Raw genomic sequence first — 19,839 nt, 5'->3', positions numbered from 1 at the left:
AAACGCATTTTGAGCTGTTTGGCGAATGGTCGTATATATATAGACGTTTTTTTGCCTTATCACGACATCATCGCGATATTTTACCGAGGAATTCACTTCCCTGGGCTCGGTTCTAATGTCCAAAGAGCTCTAGTATTTGATCATTAAATGCTGTTTTAGGATGAAATTAACATGATTGCTGTCATTATATGCCGTGTACTTGTATTTAGAAATATGCCCAGCGGGGGGCAGTACATGCCCTTATTATTGCGGGGGGCAGGCAGTACATGCCCTTGTTATTCCTAAATGAATGTTATCTGTAACGGCCGTAAATGGCCCACGGGCCGAGGTTGAAAAACTTGTACACACACAATCCGGGGGCGGGGCGAGCGCGCCGGCGAAACTTCCGCTCGGCCGATTGACCGTTCGGTGGAACGTCCATTCGGCGACCTGTCCCTCTGTCAAACGTCCGTCGGCGAAACGTCTTTCACCGAATCATCCGAGGACCTATTGATTGATTGATGGCGGCGCGCACTGACGCAGCGGCTCTATGCTCTCCAGTTCGGTGTCGTTCGTTATCCTACAGTCGCCAGGATTTAATCACTATCGGAAGGAGATGCGATATATACGATTTCACAACAAACTACCAACAGACCTACGATATCCCCGAGGACATCTCGAGACCTCCGGGATCTCCGTGGACAGCCAGCCCACTCAAAGCACGTCGAAGGCGGCGAAGAGACAGGAAGCAGAAGCACGGATGCCGGGCGGGCCTTGCTGCTAAGCTGAAACAACAACCACACCGAGCACCGCTTCCTAGTATCTTTTTGACCAACGCCCGATCCATCACCCACAAAATGGATGAGTTGGAACTTCGAATTACTACCAACAGCTTTGTTAGGAACTGTAACATTATTCTCATCACAGAAACGTGGCTACACCCGCATATCCCCGACGCTGCGGTATCGCTAGCTAGCCGAACGCTTTTTCGGAACGATCGTTCAAAAGAATTAACAGGCAAAAGCAAAGGCGGAGGACTGTGCATGTTTATACATAATGAATGGTGTTGTGACAGTAGGATCATTGACACCCACTGTTCCCCGGATTTAGAGCTATCGGCAATACGGTGTAGGCCCTATTATTTACCGAGAGAGCTAACGGTCGTCATAGTAACGGCGATCTATATACCTCCAAATGCTAACGTTAACACGGCACTTAACCTCCTGCTAACGACTGTAAACAAACAACAGCTTGACCACCCCGATGGAGTTTTTATTGTCGCTGGTGATTTCAACAAAGTGTGTTTAAAGACTGTTCTACCTAAGTTTATTCAATACATAAATTGTAATACAGACGCTCCCCTACTTACGAACATTCAACTTACGAACAACGGTACATACAAACATGTCTGCAAATTGCGTTTAAGTCGAAAAATGATCGTAAGTCCAATTTTGTATTTTTTTCCGAGTAGTGCTTCTTTCCGCCGCTAATACGCCTGGCGCTGAGGGCTCAGCTCACCCAGCATCTACCTTCTTCGTTGCAATGCGGAAGTGCGTGACGTATCTCCAGTGCGCAAAGAACCTTTTTCATCTGTATCATTAAATATCTCGTGCATCCATTATTGAATATGGTTGGTAAAAAGTGAAAGGCTTCTATTGAGGGAGTTGTAAGGAAGAGGCAAGCCATTTCATTTGAATCGAGTGGCAATGATAACGAAGCTTGATGCGCGTGAGAGTGGTGAGCGTTGCATATATAACAACTTGAATTGTTCGACCGTCAGTACCATTTATAAACAGAAAGATCGAGCAGCAGGACCCAAATATTGAACGTTGCACAAAGTTTGCAAATCAATTGAATGATGCCATACAGTGCTACCGCATCATTTATGATGAAAAAAGAAGAAAACTGTGCAATCGTCATTAGATCGCTTCTTTCGGCCAGTTTCTAATACATAAATCTCTTTCTCTCTCTATACAGTACTGTACATATTCTCTCCATTTTATTAAATGTTTTTTTCAGTACAAACCAATGTGTGTTACTTATACAAGCCTTAAACATACAAATGCACTTATATAAACCTTCAATATACTTTTATAGGCCTTAAACATAAATTATAATACAAAATATAGCACTGAATCAACTTACAAACAAATTCAACTTATGAACAATCGCTCGGAACCTAACTCGTTCGTAAGTAGGGGAGCGTCTGTACTAGAGAAGACAAAACTCTTGACCATGTCTATTCTAACATCAAACATGCTTATAAAGCCACTTCCCTCCCTCACCTAGCTGGATCAGATCACCTCTGCCTATCTCTCACCCCCGCTTACACTCCACTCCGGAGGCAAACAACGCCACAAATAAAGATAATAAAAACTTGGCCCGAGGACGCACTTTCTCAGCTGCAGGACTGTTTTTCCCGCACCAACTGGGAACTTTTCGTACACGACAACCTCCAGGACTACACGGACTCTGTACTTTCTTACATAAAAAACAGCATTGACAACGTCACTATAAATAAACGAATACGGGTTTTTCCTAACCAAAAACCCTGGATGACCAATGAGACACAGGCACTCATCAAATGCCGTAACACCGCCTTTAGATCAGGGGACAAGATAAAATATAGAGCTGCCAGAGCTGAGCTGAAAAGAGGCATTAAAAAGGCCAAGGCAGCATATACTAAGAAAATTGAGGAGCACTTCACAGAAAATAACCCAAAGAAGATGTGGCAAGGAATACGACATATTACCAACTACAATAACAATACTATGTCTGTTAACGCAGATGCCTCACTAGCAGAGGATTTGAACCGTTTCTTTGCCCGCTTTGAGACTGACAAATCAGACCCAGGTGCAGGTTTCGTCGTCATTAAGGAGACTGCAATCATCCACCAATGGCATGGTGCCACTGGCACCCGCAGCAGCTCCTACCACTCTGAAAAAGTGGCACTGACCAAGGCACTCTCCTGGGTGAGGGAAACAGCAGACTGGCAGACATCAATCATCCTCAGTGACTGCAAATTGCTGGTCCAAGCTATGGGAAACCCCCACACGCAAGACCCCGCCATTCGGAGACTTCAGGGTGACATCGCCCTTTTCCCTCCGCCTAAGTGACTACAGCAACTGTGGATCCCGGGCCACTGCAACTTATGCGGTAACGACCTGGCCGATGTCCTAGCTAAACTTGGCTCGTCAGATGACCAAACCCATACCTCCCCGGACGCAGCCACAAGACGTGCCATCATCCAATGTGAAGATCGCTCCCCCCCTCTCCCACCCCCGCCTTTTGCAGACCTACACTACGAAAGTCACAGAGGAAGAACTTGCCCTATTGAAAGGAGACTGCACAGACCTGATTCGTTTCCGCAGTGGACACCACCCCCTGCTCCGCCGTTGGCTCCACCTTGTGGGGAAATCCGACTCGGATCGCTGCCGCCTGTGCGACGAGGAAACAGAGTCGTCTGAACACCTATGGCTCCGCTGTCCGGCCTTAATGACCGAACGCTACCATCACGGCCTGGGCAACTCCCTGGATGAATTAATCCGTGTTTTAGTGGCAGCTCTAGCGCTGCTGAGGGTAATCATCAGGCGCCTGAGGTGAAAAAGAAGAAGCAGAAGAAGAAGAAGAACACCCCCCCCACCACCCTGCAGCAATACACTGAAGTTCCGGGAACAGGAAGTGAGACTGGTAATGCGGTCTGTGAACACCAGGAAGGCTGCTGGCCCAGACGGAGTACCTGGGAAGGTGCTCAAAGCCTGGCTGGAGTCTTCACAAAAATTTTCAATTGTTCCCTGCAACAATCCATCATTCCATCCTGTCTGAAATCTGCCACCATTATCCCTGTCCACAAAAAGCCAACCATTGACAGCATGAATGATTATAGGCCTGTTGCACTCACGCCTGTGATCATGAAGTGCTTTGAAAAGTTGGTAGCCCGCCATATCAGGATACAATCCCTCCCTCAGTTGACCCTCACCAGTTTGCTTATAGAGCAAACAGGTCCACTGAGGATGCTATTGCCATTGCTCTACATACAGCACTGAGCCACCTGGAACACCATGGGAACTACGTGAGGATGCTCTTCATTGACTATAGCTCAGCCTTCAACACCATAAAACCGGACATTCTGACTGCCAAACTCTCCCACCTTGGACTATCCTCTTCAATCTGCTGCTGGATCAAGAACTTCTTGACCAACCGACCACAAACTGTTAGACTTGGTCCCCACCTCTCTTCCTCCATTACACTGAGCACTGGCTCCCCTCAAGGCTGTGTACTGAGTCCTCTTCTGTACTCCCTGTACACATACAACTGTACACCCACCTACCAATCTAACGCCATCATCAAATTCGCTGACGACACCACTGTGGTCGGACTCATCTCAGGAGGTGATGAGTCGGCCTACAGAGATGAGGTCAACAAACTGTCTTTGTGGTGCTCGGTGAACAATCTCGCACTGAACACCACGAAAACTAAAGAAATAATCCTGGACTTTTGCAAACACGGCACAGATCTGGCCCCACTCCTCATAAATGGAGTTCGTGTAGACAGGGTCCAGTCCTTTAAATTCCTGGGGGTCCACGTCATGGATAAGCTCTCATGGTCTACAAACATCACAGCAGTAGTGAAGAAGGCTCAGAAACGACTCCATTTCCTCAGGGTACTTAGGAGGAACAACTTGGACACCAAGCTTCTGATAACCTTCTATAGAACCACTGTAGAGAGCATTCTGGCATACTGCATCACAGTGTGGTACGCTGGAAGCACGGCGGCAGACAAAAAGGCCATGCAGAAAGTGATTAACACTGCCCAGAGGATTGTCGGCTGCTCTCTGCCCTCACTGGAAGACATTGCCAACCCTCGTTACCTCAGCAGAGCCAGGAACATCATAGGGGACCCATACCACCCTGGTCACAATCTGTTCCAGCTGCTGCCCTCTGGCAGACGCTACAGGTCCCACAAAGTATGGACAAATAGGCTTAAGGACAGTTTTTCCCCGCATCCATCAGAACTCTAAATTTGCGGTAACACAACACACATTCCCTTCTGAGGTAATATGAAAAGATGTTTGGGTGGTGATCTGCCTCCTACTAGCTGACTGAAGGTAAGGAATGACAGTGAGAGGTAAGTGACCTGTATCCATAACAGCAGAATGCCAAATTACAAGTCCGTAACTATCACTTATTTAGGTCTTTTGCCGAGTCAACGCACCTTATGGAGAAGCACTACCAATGTCGTCATACGCAGTTTCTGGGTGTGATGACAAGTAGGCTTTTGTTGTTGATGATGACGACAGGGCCTATGTCCGATTATTATTATATTATTATTATTTTATTTGTATTATATACTAATATATTAGGATTTGCTGAGATTTTCTAATCACCTTATTTTGCATTTAGAGGCAGTGTTTGCTTTTATTTTGAAATGGGGACTTTTGCAGTTAAGTTGTGAGTTAGAATAAAATGCTTCAATCCACACTAACAACATTTAACAAACTGTACTACTTTTATCACAATGCAATGCTGGTGCAATTACAAGAAGCAAAGTGAATTCTACGTACAAAATTGGAGACATGCACACATTAGGAGATTTTGTTCTATCTTTGAATGGGGTAAAATCAAAATTAACCTTGAAAAGGATCAAGATTAAAAGTGTGTGTTTTTGGAAAAGCGGTGTGTTCCACATTGTGGTCAGTGGGATTGATCTGAGTGTCGACACCTGTTTGTCATTAACCTTAGCCCTTATATTCCCCACAGTTTCAGTGTTCTCTGCCAGTCAATACTTTTTTGTTGGAACCCAAGCCACGACGATCAACTGTATGACAGGTTTTTGTACCTTGCCCTGGCGAGTGGCGAGTCTTGTTTTGGATGCCAGATGTTTTTGTTCTCTTAATTGGCTGGCCTGTTAAGCACTTGCCTGTGCAATAAACATTCATTCTCGACTGCGTCTCATGTGGTGGCCCAGCGGCTTGAGTGGTTAGCGCTCCGCCACATGTTTCACAGTCATCCTTCATATATGCAGGAAAAGAGATACTCAGTGATTTTTTTTGTGCTTGGTATGTTCATTTTTCACCCTGCTTATCCTCACACGGGTTCCAGGAACCTATTTTGGCTTTGGACATTAGTTGCCAGTCAATTGTAAGGTACAAAGGGACATTTTTGGAGGGTGGGAGGAAACTAGAGTACCTGGATAAAACTCATGTATGGACAAGGAGAAAATGCAAATAGTTGGAGTGAATATGTTTTCATCCATCCATTTTCCATACCACTTTTACTTACTAGTTTCGTGGAGGGTGGTGGAGACTATTCCAGCCAACTATGTGTGGTGGGCGGCGGACACCCTAAATTGGTTTGCCAGCCAATCGCAGGGTACAAGAAGACGAACAACCGTTCATGCTCACACTAATACCGAGGGAAAAATGAGAGAGTTCAATCAGCCAACTGTAGCTTTTTGGGATGTGGAAGGAAACTGAAATATTCAGATAAAATCCATGCAGGCACATGGTGAACATCCACCACAAAGGAAGGTCAGAACCCACCAGGGATTAAACCCTTGACGTGTTAACCATAGTATTACATGATTTAATTATTTTACTTCAGGAAAACATGAAATAATTTATTTTCCATGTTATCCCTGAATTTGATGCAAATGAATTTGTTCATATTATAACTAAGTTATTGATTTACATTGTACAACAATACAATATTAGTTGTTATAGTGTAGCCTTTTTAGGACTTGAGCTATGATGCCAATATTTTTACAGTACAATATCAGTCTGATGGGCGTTACAATGTGAAAGGTGTGGGATGTATGTCACCAGAACCTGTCATAACAAAGCACGCTAGGGTCGTGTGAGAGCAAGACCTTCTGATCATCACATTTTAGAGTAGCTTTGGCAGAAAACTGAATCCAGGCAGACATTTTAAGATGTGCACTGTTGGACTGTCTGCCTGGTAGGTTTGTTGAGAAGCTGGCAAAAAATACTGAGTGCAACAAAAGAGTGAGTTCAGGAAAGCATATTATGTCCACACTGCTGATTCAATGCCAACCTCAATCAGTTGATGACCCATAGGGTCGCCTCCATGAATCAAATAGGACCATGATGTGTACCTTCAGGACACCACAATTGTCAAATGGTGTACCCCACCTCTGAGCCAAAAAGAGCTAGGTTATCGTAAACTCATCTGGAGTAATTGACCAAATGACTACAAGCTCTATAGAAAATGGATGGGTGACATAATCTAACCTTGCTTGTAAACCAATGAATAACCCTCTAGGAACCCTTCGTTTTAAATCCCCTGTTAACTCCTTATTTCTCTAGGATCCGTGCATGTTTATTCCCATATCAGCACTCCAGTATTAGCCACTTTTTGTAAAACAAATACTTTATTAACCTGACAGAGGAGTCACTAACGCTGGGGCAGTCTCTTACTGTCTTAGCGGAGCTATAATAGAATGGCAAAGACTTTCTGCCTTGTAAGTATGAGTATACAAGTTGAAAACAAAGGGAAGAGTCCATTATTTGTGCTCGCCATCCATGAGGTGTGAGGGATTTCGGTTTTCCAGATGTATATTCTTCTGATAAGAAAAGGGAGCATCTTGCTTCCCCCTTTGGGGTATTCTGTATACAGGGGTCTTTTGTGTTCCTTTATCTCCATCTGTTTTATGGCCTCTTCCATGTGCATCAATGGTTTGGTGGAAAAATTTCCCACTCAAGAAAAACAGAAAAACAGCTATTTTTACTGGATATAATTCAATGTTTCCTTTTTTCAATATTAATCTAGGGTTTTAAATATTATTTCCCTTTATCCCACAACCATCCCATGACATTTCTGCCTGTTTGGTAAGTATACTTTCTCTGAGAGCTTCTTAGTTGAATGGGTGTGTGTGTGCCCACTAGCCTTATACTCTCAACAGTCTTGTAGAGGGGTGTCCATAGTCTTAAATCAAGACTATTGACAGCCCTATACTTGCCTGTGGTGATGCTGCTCTCCTTGATTTGTTAAACTGTCTCAGCTAAGTGTATATACCTTGCTGGAATCCAAGCCGAGTATTTAGCTAAGGTAGCAAGGTGAAAATGTCATAATACAGTCAAATGATTACCCAAGAGGGAACCAGGGTGGCATTTAATAGTTTTGGCAACAAGCCCAGTTTACTCATTATTTGCCTGCAGGGTCAATTCATTTTCTAGATGGGATCACTTTGAAGAAGATCATTAAGAAAATAAAAAACACATACGGAATTTAATGCTACATGTGAAAATGAGCAGCTCAACAATACATTCGATTTTAAATTAATTTGTCAACATAACATCATTATTTTCAATCTTTTAATTATTGTAACAGGCATTGTTGTGTTCCTCTGTATGTTAAGCTCAGTGTACATTTTGAAATGCCATATTTTTACGCCTATGAGGCACACTTAAAACTAAAAATATATATCCATAATGGACACAGCGTGGCACTTGATGGTTTTAGTGGTTCCCCAGCCTGACTGCGGTGCGAGCAAGCATGGAATCGATTCAAGCTCGGTGACGGTGTGATTGTGAATGCAAATGATTGTCTGTCTCTCTCTGTGCCCTACGGCTGACTGGCGACCAGTTTAGGGTGTAGTCTGCTTTTCACCTGAAATCAGTTGGTAAAGGCTCCAGCAACCTCCGCTACCCATGGGAGGATGCACAGCACATATGATGAATGAATGCGTTATGCACTAAATTAAAAAAATCGGTAAATGTCTGTATGACTTAGATGAACTCTCCTCTTGATTAGATGCATTTTCTGGGTGCACCACTGAGGTTGCTATTATTTATTTATTTATTTTTTATAGTCGGACCGGCAGGACAAAAAAATGAACGCAGAAGTAGTGAGCAAGAGAGAAAGAATGAAAAAGAAGCTGTTTTGCGAGAGAGAAGAGCATTGTTTTGGGTTGCTGCAATCCACCGCTGTATGGCCACTAAAAATAGAGTTGCAAAGGAACAAGGAATCTCAGTCAAGAAAGCAGCCATGAAAGGATTGTGAATACCTGTGCTAACCACTGTTGTGCTAACATCACTTATATGAAGACTCTCGGCGATAAGTTTGACTATGTTTGACACTGAGATGGAACCTGTCGTGTTGGGTATTGAATTTGCTGACTCTTCATGTTGGATACAGATGATGATGACTTCAACTGATTTGTGATTTTCAGCTCGATTTAACATGGATATGCTGTACATTACTATCATAAAGGACACTCAAACTCAGTTTTGCTCCTACTACCTTTAAAAAAATATTCTAGATACATGCTAGCGTATATCATGTTTCAGCTTGTGCGTGTCATATTTTAGTGTACATACGTGCTAATGAGACCAGTGCGCCTTGTGTATGGGTACAAACAGTAATTGAATCTGCAACTGAGACAGCACCTATTTAGAAGGTGCATATCATGGGCAGGAAAATTCAGTATTTGAGTTTGAGTTTGATTTATTTAATCAGGGACAGCACATATTAACAAACATATTTATATTTGTGTTAATGAACATATATATGTAAATATGTAAGATTGTAGCCGAGGGCTAATTTCCATCTTTAGTCCCTTGTGTAGGTTGAAGATAGAAATACTAGACACACATACGCACACGTAGCAAAATTTTAGACAGCGTTTTGATCGCAATTTTGTTCGTCTAGCAGCCAGGCTTTAAGCTGATTGGTGAAGAGGTTCAGAGACGGGAGTTCACGTATGTTAATTGGTATTAAGTTCCACCTATATGCGGCACAGACAGAGAAGGTGCTTTTGGCTGAATGCACTCTTTTTGAAAGGAACTACACAGTCACCTCTAGAGCCAGCCCTTGTTGATGTGTTGGAATTTTTTTGTACAAAATCTTGCGATGGAGGAGGGGCTTTGTGTTGGAAGATTTTGTAAACTAAGGTTGCATCTGCATATTTAACAGTGTTGTTCCAGTTTGGGCGTTTGTGTTCATTTTTGAGTTTATTTAAATTTCTTTGATTTCAAGACAACTTTGGTCTGTTACACAAATTGGAAAAATTGAATTAATTTTTTTGCGTGTTTTTTATCTGTCGTTTAAAGGCTAGTTGAGAATTGTAGAAGAGAGCTATTTTCTTGTGTGTCCTGCAATGAACGGCTTGGCCGGCTTCTTCTACTCGCAAATTATTTTATTCTCTTAAGTGGAGAAAAGAATGTACAAACTTGATTCCTGTTAGGTTCATCCAATTGTATGTTTATCCTTAGGTATTTCCAATTCAGCTTTCAATAAAAAAGGCATCTGTAGTCACATCACCATTTAATTCTTGCAAGAAGAGAATACATCCAGCCGCTCGTCCGATCAAGATTATTCTAACGAGCGGCATTATGTCCTGCCCATTTAAGGCTTCAAATCAAAACAATTACAAGGTTATCGATTCCAATTGCGTAAGCAAGAAACAAAACAATTCCATAATCAAGCAAACCTAGCGTCAACCTAGCGTCACAAATTAAAACAATATGCGAGTAATCGATCCAATTGCGTAAGCAAGAAACAAAACAATTCCATATCAAGCGTCACAAAGGAAAAACAATATGCGAGTTGATTGATAGCCATCCGCTGAATCAACAACAATTTAAGCATCCTTCACAGATCTTCATTGCGAACTTGTATCTGGGGAAAGGGTTGAGGCGTATCTTCCAGTACTCAGTCCTCGGAGCAAGAACTCAGTGTATTGTTTTATGTCCTTGCGAACTTGTATCTCTCGCTGGACCCAGCTGTCCTGGAGAGCGACCTTGGCGTAAGCGTTTGTCTTCGTTGAAAGCAACACATATATATATATATATATATATATATATATATATATATATATATATATATATATATATATATATTGTTTAATATAGTTACACATTTAGGATGAGCATTACTATTCCTAATAAGCAAATATATTGATTAATATAGTAAGCATGTATATTATAAGGCTTTATATTCATTGCAAACACATTTATAATAATGATTACTCCAACAATTCCAAAGACAATAACACAAAGTGAAAACAGAAAATAGAACAATTACACAAATTAAAACACACATGGACAGAACATTTGGACAATACAGACCAGTTTGGGCCCCCTCTCCTTCCACCCTTCAGTGGCTTCCAGGTCTCAGAGAGGGCCCTGCTCTCAAGGCACGTCCACTTTTAAAACTATATGCAAATGAAGAAGTGGTTGTAACTCAAGTTGTGTCCTGTTCCAAGGAAATGAGTTGAGAACACAAAGGTGTGAACTTCCCTTGCTCATTACAATACCCAGGAACAGAGCAACCATTCCGTCTCCTTTTGGGCTCCCCTGCTTGGGCTCCCCTGCTTGGGTAACTGAATTAGTTATGTAAAAGCGTAAATTCCACAGAAGTTCTGTCTCCAAACCAAAAGATCGCTAAGAACCTACATATAGATACACATTATTTTAAAGCAATGAAAGAATACATATAGAATGCAATAAGAGATGTTTCTCTTCAGAATCAAGAGTAATTCCTCGGTATTTAAATTCTTGGACTACATTGATTTTTTTCCCTTGGACAAAAACATTGGGGTCGCTGTTATTTGTCGCTCTTTTTGAGAAGTACATACAGACAATCTTAGATATGTTTAAGTGGAGTTGGGATTTTTCAAGCCAGTTATTCATGCTCGTCATTGCCTTTGTGAGTTCCTGTGCAGCATGTTTTTGGTCTTTTGCGTGGACAAATGGGATGGCATGATCGGCATATAGTGGTTTAGTTCTGATTACATTGAACAAAATGGTTATAGAAAACAGTGGGGCAAATAATTATTTAGTCAGCGACCAATTGTGCAAGTTATCCCACTTGAAAAGATTAGAGAGGCATGTAATTGTCAACATGGGTAAACCTCAAGCATGAGAGACAGAATGTGGAAGAAAAAAATATATCACATTGTTTGATTTTTAAAGAATTTATTTGCAAATCATGGTGGAAAATAAGTATGGCCTGGATGGCGGTGGTCCACCCCTAGGCATCATCTACACCAACGCGTGCAGTTTGATTGCCAAGTTCAGTGACCTCTTCAGTATTGTATCAGGACTCAAGCCTGATTTGATCGTCATTACTGAAACTTGGCTAAGCTCTGAAGTGCACGACGCTGAGATAAACCTGATGGGCTACATCCCCTTCCGGTGCGACAGGCGAGACAGACGTGGTGGTGGAGTTATCATCTATGCTAAGGGCGAGCTAAAGCCCTCCCTTTGTCCTCTCCCTCCCGCTGCTCAACAGACCGACTTCTTTGAGGTTGTGCGATGCAATGTAACTGTGGGCGGAGTCTGTCTGCCTATCTTGGGAGTCTACCGATCTCCGCAAGCTACCGCCGAAGACGACAACCACGTAATCAGTGCAATTCGCTCGGTCTCATCACACCAGGACTGCCTTATTGTTGGCGACTTCAACGCACCATCAATAGACTGGAGCGATGTCGTCTGCTCATCAGCCGACCGGTTCGACCAGGCACTCCTCGACACAGTTGATAACTGCTTTTTAACACAGCATGTTGCAGCTCCGACACGCTTCCGCAGTAACCAACGCCCGTCTCTTCTGGACCTGGTACTCACGTGCTACCCGTCGTCGGTATCGTCTCTCATCATCCTCCCGCCGCTCTCCATGTCTGACCATGCGGTGCTCAAGTTCAACTGGCACGCAACAATTCCGGCCTTACAGAGCGTGATGCTTCCGAAGAGAAGGTTTGCTACCCTGAATCATCACGCACTGGAGGAGGCTTCCGAGGCTGTTGACTGGGCTTCCTTCATGGAGATCACTTCAGTCGGCGAGCTGTGGGCATTGTTCAAACAATCCATACTCCGGGTGACTGAGCGCTCAGTACCATTGTCGATGCCACGGCACCAGAAGCACAAACCCTGGGCGACGCAAAAGGTGAAGCGGGAACGGACTCTCAGAGACGTTGCTTGGCGCGAATTCCAGGAACGAGGCACGGCAGCTGCATATGAGGTCTATAAGCAGCAACGAAATAGGGCAGTGTTCACTGAAAGGCAAGAGCGGAGCAAGTATGAGCTGAGGTTGGCGCAGTCATCTCGTGCAAACCCCAAGCGCTTCTTCGCCCATGTTCAAGCCAACAAACGTCTGCACAATCAAGTGGTTAAACTCAGGGATGCTGATGGAGTCGGTGTCACGGATGCAGAGGGGCAAAGCTCTCTTTTTGCTAGGGTGTTCGCAGGCATTTACAAAGCCGATGATGGGCGACCAGCACCCCCATTTGCTCGGGATGTTCCCCCAATGCCTGCAGTTGCCATTACACCTCCTGAAGTCTACCGAGCCTTGATGTGTCTGGACGCCACTAAAAGCCATGGTCCGGATGGTATTCACCCGAGGGTCCTCCAGGCACTCGCTCCGACCATAGCACTTCCCCTCGCATATCTCTTAACACTGTCCTTGCAATCAGGTGAAGTCCCCGAAGACTGGAGACGGGCCGTCATCTGCCCTATCTACAAGAAAGGAGACCGAGAGGACCCGTTGAATTACCGACCGGTCTCCCTCACTTCAGTAATCTGCAAAATGTTAGAATCAATTATCAAAACGTCCATGATGGCCCATCTCCAGATCACAGCGGCGATCTCCGATAGTCAGCATGGATTCGTGTCCAACAGATCCTGCCTCACCAACTTGCTGATGATGGAGGAATGGGTCACTCAATTAATGGACGATCGACAAATTGCCGACCTGGTCTTCCTGGACTTCGCCAAGCCGTTTGACTCGGTCAACCATCGCTTGCTACTCCGCAAGTTGGAAGCGTATGCGATTCACCCAGCGGTCGTGAGGTGGATTGATGCGTTTTTGGCTGGCCGCACCTTTCAAGTACAAGTCAATGGCATACTTTCAGAGACTCACAACGCCCCCAGCGGTGTCCCCCAAGGCTCCGTTCTTGGACCACTGCTGTTCGTGGTGTTTGTAAACGACCTGCCAGAGCACATCTCCCAGCGGGTTCTCCTCTTCGCCGATGATGTGAAGCTCGTTGCTCCCCGGAGCGACTACGAGGACCTGCGTAGGTGCCTTCATCATGTGTGGAGTTGGTCGAACCTGTGGGACCTGCGGCTCAATATCACGAAATGCAGTCATCTGGCTATTGGGGCTCCTCCTGATTCACCTCTTGACTTTGAACCGGGACGCCTGGAACTGGAACGAACTCAACGGTGCAAAGATCTGGGCATCATTGTCGACGACACGTTCAAACCAACGGCCCAATGCATCCAAGCAGCCAACAAAGCTCGCGGAGTTCTGTTCCTAATGTTCCGGTCCTTTGCCGTCATCACAGCAGACATCTTCCTTCCGTTGTATGTTTCCCTGGTGAGGCCCATTCTCGAGTATGGGATCCAAGCCGCATCACCGTACCTCGCCAAGGACATCCAGCATCTGGAGCGGGTCCAGAGGCTTGCAACGAGGATGGTCCGCGGCCTCAGGCTATTGTCCTACGAGGAAAGATGCCAGCGACTCAACCTGCCGACCCTTGAGGCTAGGCGTCTGCGAGGGGACCTAATACTGGCCTACAACATCCTCCACGGCATCTACAGCGTGCCCCGCGACCTCTTCTTCACGCCCGCACCTGATCGTGGTCTGAGGGGTCATCCGTGGAAGCTGTACCCTCGCGGGTTCCGGTTGAATCGGCGGAAGGCGGCTTTTTCAGTGCGCATCGCCGGTCCTTGGAACCGGCTTCCGCAGGGTGTGGTCGAGAAGCCGACGGTCGCCCAGTTCAAGCGGGCTCTGGATGACTTTTTGGCCGTGAACCAGTGACTACACCGCGTTTGTTGCACATTTCTTGTGTCTTGTTACATGGCCCTTAGCCTAGTGCTTTTTTTTTTGCCAAATAAATTGAATTGAATTGAATTGAATGTGTGCTGGCTTCAGCAGGGGGACATGTCTGTCAGTGCAGGATTTGAGTCCTTGGCGGCGCATTGTGTTAGTGATAATAATTTTTAAAAAAACTGACTTCGTTGCGGGCAGATGCGGGCTCGATTCCCGCAGGCGGCGGTATGATTGGGAGTGTGGATGCTCGTTTGTCTCTCTGTGTGCCATACAACTCACTGGCGACCAGTCTAGGGTGTAGTCTGCCTTTTGCCCGAAGACATCTGGGTTAGGCTCCAGCAACCCACAACCCTTACAAGGATGGGCAATATGGAAGATGAATGAATGAATGAATAGAATAATTAAAAAATCCCCAGAAAAAAATCTGCGATGTAGTGAGGCAGCGACAACCGAAGGACGAAGTAGCGAGGTGTTTCTGTAGATGTTTTTTTCCTGTTTGGTATTGCTGCCTGTCGCACCTCTTCCAGTGCCCGGGGGGCAAATATATGAAAAAATACTCTCTGCTCCTCCTTGAAGCGGATGTGGAACCATATCTGAGTTTGCCTAATTAAAAGCTAGCGGGAAGCTAAATGCCACCCATCAGTTAGTGGTCCACACACTCTCTTCCCATCCTCCTATCTGGATAAATCCCATTATTAATTATTTTCTCCCACACATGTATTGCCATTTCATTTACTTTTTGTTTTACTTTCACACATTTTCTCCCAGCGAATTACTCTAGACCTGTCTTTCCGCCTTTTCTCACATAGCAATTGCCTCTGTTTCTCAATTTGCTGTTGAAAACGCCACTAATCTTTGCTGACCTTTGCTAATAGCACTGTGTGAGCATATGAATAAATGATGCACCTATTCATCCTTATAAATAAATTGACAAACGGGAAATAGCTCACATCAATTTACATGAATTTAATGGTTAGATTTCTAGTGCAGTTCATTTTATAATGTTAAAAGGACTTAGGTGAAAAAAATGGAGTGCAGAATATTAAAAACGTCCGCTTGACAGTTCTGATATCAAGGTTTCAATATTAGGCTCCAGTCTTTCTGTGTGGAATTTACATGTTCTCCATGTCCCTGCATGGGTTTGCTCCAGCTTCCTCCCAATGCCCCAAAACATGTATGGTAGACTCCAAACTATCCGTAGGTGTTAGTGTGTGTGAATAGTTGTATTTCTATATGTGCCATGCGATTGGCAGGCATCCAGCTCATGGCATGTATCTAGGTAACTGGGATAGGCTCCACCATTCGCCTGACCTTCTTGAGGATAAGCGGTTCAGAAGATGAGTGAATGAATATTTGAGAAGAAATACCTTGACATGTTTTTAGGGCAGTCATTGTCAACTATTTTTTTAAAGCCAGTGATGGTGACGTCGCTAAATATATGTATAAATATATGTAAATAAGGGTGGTCCGGTGGAGCGAGTGGTTAGCACGTCGGCCTCACAGCTCTGGGGTGCTGGGTTCAAATCCAGGTCATGTCCATCTGTGTTGAGTTTTCATATTCTCCTCGGGCCTGCGGGGGTTTCCTCCGGGTACTCTGGTTTCCTCCCACATTCCAAAAACATGCATGGTTAGGTTTATTGGACACTCTAAATTGCCCTTAGGTATGGGTGTGAGTGTGCATGGTTGTCCGTCTCCTTGTGCCCAGCGATCTACTGATTCAGGGTGGCCCCCGCCTTTGGCACGGAGACAGCTGGGATTGGCTCCAGCACCCCCCACGACCATAGTGAGGATAAACAAGGTTCAGAATATGAGATGAGATGTGATGTGTAAAATGTGCAAATTGCTTAATGTCTCTCTTTAGTAAATATAAAAAAGTTTGTTTACCATTTTGAAATTGAATGCTTTTGTCAGATTTAAAAAAAAAAGATATTAAATGAAAAATTTCAGATTTTTTTTCAACTGACCTGTAATAATTCTCATCTATTATTCTATACAGCTAAGATGAACCGTATTCAATATTTAAAGATGGGTACTAAAATATCAATTACAATATTACGTAAATGGGGATATGACTGTTCAGAATATTCATCTATTCATTTTATGAACCACTTTATACTCATTAGTGTCAGGGGGGTTGCCAAGTTTGAAATGGCAACAGAGACTATTTGTATTCTAATAATGACGGTTGTCTGCCCTGCTTAGATCAACACATTTGCTATAAACAAGACAAAATGTGAAATACATCTCATCGAAAATGAGTTGAAAGCATCCAAGAATAGTAAGTTAGGAATGCGTGTTTTTGGTATGAATGCAATCATCTTGCGCTTGCTACACTTTTTCCAACATACGATCAATGTGGTTTTAACCAGCTTTTGATACCCAATTCACTCATGCTTGTGATTCATTTCATGTTACGAGTCAGCCAGTAAGTCGCGATGCAGGGCAAATAATGGGATAAAATGTGATTGAAGTGGAGCGATCATTTGAATAAACAGCAAATACGTGTTTAAAAACTATGCAAATAGAGTATGCGAAAAGAATTAGTAGATCCACTCATGAGGTGAATTGTACATGTTGAGAGCAGAGCTGAAAGAGTGCCTTTGAAATCCTTAATATGGTTGAGTGAGCTCTTGCTTCTCACTCACTCTCTAGATTCAGGTTAACGGAGGTTCCGGCCCGGCAGATCAGTTTATTGATCCTGCTGGCAATGAGGTGGCTCCCCCAGCGCACCACAGCTGGGGCTGTCACTAGACAAATGCCTTGTTGTTTAATCTCTGGCATCGCAAAATCTGGATGGTAGAAGCCCCATTTGCATCAGGGCTATGGACTCAGTCTTCTTCTGAAGTCTGGCTCAGAATTAATGGGACAATCCATCTTGTCCCCTTTGGCCCTGCCACATCTGATCTCTCCCCTGTTGGCGAGGATCAGCAAGGAGCAGTTGGTGAGGGGCAACCATGTGACTGAGTGGCTGTCCTAATAATGCCTCTGCCCTAGCACAATTTTCAGCCCAAGCTCAAGGGAACATTTTTGATAAGACAAATTGGCCAGACGTCTTGTTGAAAGATGACATTTTTAATCTGGCTCGGAATGAATGGGTTTAATAAAATGGGGTTATCACAAATTATTTTAGCATCACTTCACTCAGATTTTTGCATTGTCTTGAGCTTTTAGTTTCCACTTAAGCATTTATTTGTTGTTAAATTAACATGTTGGGGAATGAGTGCAAACCAAATTACATGTTGTTTGTAACGAAACCAAGTATATTTTCAAACTAAATGCACAAGTTTATTTCATGAGATATTTTGTTGGGACAACAGACAACAGATATTTGATGATAGATTAAAAATAATAAGAGGTATTTAAAATAATAATAATAGATTTGTTCCCTACAAATGGCTGGCCACCAATTCAGGGTGTCCCCTGCCAGTCAGCTGGGACCCTGGTGAGGATAAGCAGTACAGAAAATTAATTTAAAAAAAGGTATACCATTATAGCTATCGTCTCATCTCATTTTCTGAACCGCTTTATCCTTATTAGGGTCATGCTGGTCAGCGCGTCGGCCTCGCAGCTCTGGGGTCCTGGGTTCAAATCCAGGTCACGTCCACTTGTGTGGAGTTTTTATATCGTCCTCGGGCCTGCGTGGGCTTCTTTCGGGTACTCCGATTTCCTCCCACATTCCAAAAACGTGCATGGTAGTTGGTTGTTTGCCTCCTTGTGCCCTGCGATTGGCTGGCCACCAATTCAAGGTGTTCCGAAGTCAGCTGGGATGGGCTCCAGCAGCCCCCGCAACCCTAGTGAGGATAAAGCTGTTCAGAAAATGAGATGTGATCCTTTTTGTGTTCCACGGCCTACTTGATTCTGCCGTGCACCTGCCCTTAGGTATGGGTGTAGTACCCGGACATTTCGTCGACGGACACTTCGTCGCCGGACGCTTCGTCCCCGGCCAATTTGTCGCCGGACACTTCGTCGCCAGACAGTTCGCCTAACTTTAACCACTGTTAAAGAAGACAAAGGAAATTCACATATTCTTTATTAAAGAAAATAAAACAGCAAAAACTCGCTCGACAACACAAACACATTAACATTTGGGCGTGTGCAAGTAATAAATGTGCTCGTCTCTAAACACACTACGCACGAAACGGTTCCTACGTGGAGCGCTCAACGTAGGAACCGTTTCGTGCGTAGTGTTTAGGACAAGCACATTTAGTACTTGCACACCGTGACCAGACGATTCGCCGAAAGACGTTTTGCCGACGGACGTTTTGCGGACGGACGTTTGCCCGACGGACAGTTCGCCGAATGGACGTTTCGGCGAAATGGGAGTTGCGCGCTCGCCCCGCCCCCGGATCGTGTGTACATGTTTTTCAACCTCGCCCCGCAGCCATTTACGGCTCGTTACAGACAACATTCATTTAGGAATAACAAGGGCATGTACAATTTTTTATATTTTTTATTTTATCCTTGCGTTTAAAGTAGTAGCCATTTGGACACGCAATGTAATTTATCAAAGCTGGGGATTGATGTCTGACACTGAGAAAAAAATAACACTAGAAGACTTATGTGAAATTCTAAGTGCCTTGGACAGACTAGAGGTCTTAGAAAACAATACCTGGAAATGCCATGGAAGACACTTTTACTTCTAGTTTAATTTTAAATAATTTCCCATTATTTTAGGAAATATATATTCAAAAGGATTTGCTGAGAACCTTAATTCAAAGATTAATCTCAACGTTTTCTATGCTGGTGTAAGTTTTCTGGAGTAGGATTTCTGGATTTACAAATTCATTACAGTAGTACTTACTGTTACTACTACTTTATTTTCTCTATTTCTTCTGTCACTTACTGTTCTTTATGATCTCCAAATGGCTACTACTTTAAACGCAAGGATAAAATAAAAAATATAAAAAATTGGCAGCACATTGTAGTACGTACTTGTATTTAGAAATATGTCTGGCGGGGGGCAGTACATAGTCTTGTTATTCCTAAATGAATGTTATCTGTAACGGGCCGTATATGGCCCGCGGGGCGAGGTTGAAAAACATGTACACACACGATCCGGGGACGAGGCGAGCGC

The 19,839-nt window shown here is 44.0% G+C and overlaps 1 long non-coding RNA gene across 1 annotated transcript in view; it reads left to right on the top strand.

Moving 5' to 3' along the window:
• The window catches only part of LOC144084046 (uncharacterized), a 64,387-nt gene that overhangs the window by 32,012 nt on the left and 12,536 nt on the right, over positions 1-19,839 (top strand). The gene's annotated exons all lie outside the window — the stretch shown is intronic.

The sequence above is a fragment of the Stigmatopora argus genome, chromosome 10, assembly GCF_051989625.1.
Source record: "Stigmatopora argus isolate UIUO_Sarg chromosome 10, RoL_Sarg_1.0, whole genome shotgun sequence".
Taxonomy (NCBI): domain Eukaryota; kingdom Metazoa; phylum Chordata; class Actinopteri; order Syngnathiformes; family Syngnathidae; genus Stigmatopora; species Stigmatopora argus.
Note: the sequence above shows the minus strand (reverse complement) of the source record. Positions and strands in the feature narration are given on the sequence as shown.